Here is a 3,434-nt window from a genome sequence, read left to right as displayed (position 1 = left end):
GTTATACTCGGTACACACCGGTGGCTGTGTACTATGCCGGACCAGAGTCAAGGCATAGCAACCAAAACAAAACTAAAATTAAATGTGTGTGTCAGTGTCAGTGTCTGTATTAAGGAACTTCCTAATAATATGGCATGTATTCAATATAGTGGCCTTCTGTAGTGTGATGTATGTATTTCTACTCAATTGTAATGTTCCCAGGCTTTTGTGTAGCGTGTGTGGTATTACACCTGTACAGGAGAGAACGACAGGTACAATAAGCTTGTCCCTACCAGGAGCTTGTGCTCCAGCCTGCATTGCTCTATGGATCAGTAAAATTACTGGGCTCTCCCACCACGACCAGGTGGTGACCACGGGAAAGTTATTATTATTATTATTATTAAATCATTTTTGCGTTAAAATACATTGGAGTAAATGATTTTGTAATTATGTAACATTCTTTGTACTTTCCTATTTTTTTGGCTACATTAGAGCATTTTTTGAAAATTTACAGTAAGGTTTCATCTTACCACCCGATTTTCTCTAAGCTTACTTTCTGACTTTTTGTACAAAAGCCTTAAAACCATACTTATAGTTACACTAACCAAAAATTTAATCAGGAACATTTAGTTTAATAGTTACAAGTACTTTCTGCCCAAAAATATGGGTGTAGTTATGATACCTTGTTTACAATTCACTAAAATGTGATTGGGGTCCATAATACAACCTTCTCCTTTACTAGTATCATAAACGCAGACATTAACAATATTATAATGTAATATTACAATGTAAAAGATCGCATTGAATTCATTTTTATTTTGTGTGAATACAATTTTTTTACAGTACTGTTTGTAATTATATATATTTTTTATTAAAATTTCATATGTACATTTTGAACTTTTTAGCAGTATATACAGTATACCACTATAACAAGTGGTACATATAATGCGGATTCGTATATCGCGGCAAAGAATTGCGACCGTATTCGTATAAAGACGCTAAAAGAGACACGTGTAACGCGGTAAAACATCATCGCCGATTCGTGTTGCGACAGGATTGGGCGAATCTGGACCAATAGTGAATATTGCACAAAATTCAATATCAGAGTAAAATAAATTTAAAAAAAAATTATAATAAGGTTTACCTTGTTAACCGAGCGCCCACTGTATAACGATCGTTACGAGTGGATTTTGTGATAAATAGTTTAAAAAGTAAAGAGGTTTTAGTCGAAAAATACGACAATTAAAAAAATCATTTTTTTGTAAAATTTCACTTAGTAGTAAATAAACAAAACATTCAGAAAACATTTTTCGGTACACTTTTTAACTATTCGATTAAGTATTTTTGAGTTTTTTAATAACACCGAGACATTGACATTTACAGAACGATTTTATTTATTATCGGATAGATAGTTTATTATTGATTTTCGATAAACCATTGTAGAAAATCTCGATTTTTACAGAAACCTTTATAAATCGAAGTTGAATTTTTACCCCTGACCAATTCCACTAAACTTGTGTTTTTTATATAACATTCATAATACTTATGTTGTGTTTATATACGAAACTATTATAAACTATTATTTTAAATTCTAAGTATAATACTATAAAAATACTCACATGATGCATGGAAAACATCGAAAAAACTCAACTGTATTTCAGTATAGTGTGTACTAAGAATGGAACAAATTGATTTTCTCTATGACAACCCACGTACTTGTTGTCATAGAGGAAATATTAATGTTTAGGTTTAACTGATCGAAAATTTTTCTAATTATATTTGGTGACTTTAATTATATTTTGTCAAAAATGTTCGATGAAAATTGAAAATAATCTCGGTTTTTTTGTTTCAGAAACAAATTTTATAGATTCATACATAGCTTTTACTTTTTTTAAAGTTTTATATATTTTTAACATTGAAATTCAAAATTAAATTACGTATTCATTATCGATCAATGTAGCCTAATTTACATAACAAAGTGAGCATTTATTAAGATTACAATTTCGTTTCGAATTACATTTTTGAAAATAGAGAATACTATGGTTTTCTACAAAGTATTTTATTATATAATTATATAAATTTACAACATGTTACTATACTGTGAGTTGCTCAAACGTGAACAATTGTTAATCATATTTTGTGATTATTCCTTCAAATGGGAAAACCAGTTAGTTTGTTATTTATTATTCTTTATTGTAAGTTATTTTCAGAGTGGAATTCACTATTGAAATAAGCAATGATGATATTACACAAAATGGAAAAAGCTAAACAAGATTAGAAAAAAGGTTTTGAGAATCACTATTACTGTTTATTGTCCAGCACATCCAAAAATATATCAATTTGTGCAACTAATGAGGATTAGGTTCTAATTCGGACCTGACTCGCTATATTTCCACGTATTCTTCGTCTGTCGAAAATGTATACTGGGAAGAGATTCCCACAGATATTCGTTTTTGTTACAATCTCTCTTAGTCTTGTCGAATATGTGTTGTCTTGCTCTATTCTATCATTGAAATCCAATTGAATTTCCTAACGCGCAACTAATAAATTTTCTACCACAGAAGAGTGCGAGTTTTTAACAAATCTTGCACCTTTCTGTTAATTAAAGAAATGGTCAAAATTTCAAGACTATTGTGTACTGTAATGTAACTTGTAAAATAATATGTTTTGCAAGTTAACGTTGTTCACAGTTACCTTCTTTACAAGAGTGTAACTGTGGATTTAACCGGTTGTCATAGAAAAAATCGATTCCTGAATGTAAAATTTGCTTGACAAAATAGTACAATAATTAATCATTTCATTTATTGCGTGTTTATAACCAGCAGAAATAAGTAATAAACAACAGTGTTCCAATAAATTGTACTGTCTTCAAATATAAAATAATAAATTTAATTAGGCTACATCCTCTATTCATCATTTATAGGCCTAAGTGATGATTACAATAAATAGAATGTATACACACAATTAATTGACGCTACCAATTGGCCATCTGAAAATCAAAGGGCTGAAAGTGTATAATCGAAAGAAATTGCTTTTACAGTACAGTAATACCTCGACTTACGCTACCCCGACTTACGCGAACCCGGAGTTACGCGATTTCCAAATCTCGTCGATACGTCTTTTGTTTGAGCGCCACTCTACTCTCGGTTACTCACTCCCCTCACACCTATTGTTCGGCTTACATGTTCGGACGTTTGGGCGGAATCGACGCATAGCTACAATTTATTTTGTGTTATTTATTTCTGTGTTTGTTATATCTACGGAGACTCGAGAGACTCTATGTAGTGATTTCTTGTAACCGTGAACGAATCAAAACACGAGATAAGATTAACGAGAACATTTATTAGCTTACATACATCCGACTTGGATTTTACACAAATTGCAAAATTATACCCCGACTTACGCGGTTATCGCTCGGTCCCACCTATCGCGTAAGTTCGGGGTATTACTGTATT

This window comes from Centruroides sculpturatus, unplaced genomic scaffold (assembly GCF_000671375.1).
Source record: "Centruroides sculpturatus isolate CEXI.00-Female unplaced genomic scaffold, Cexi_2.0 scaffold481, whole genome shotgun sequence".
NCBI classification, from domain to species: Eukaryota; Metazoa; Arthropoda; class Arachnida; order Scorpiones; family Buthidae; genus Centruroides; species Centruroides sculpturatus.
The sequence above is the reverse complement of the archived record's forward strand: the minus strand, read 5'-3'. Positions refer to the sequence as shown.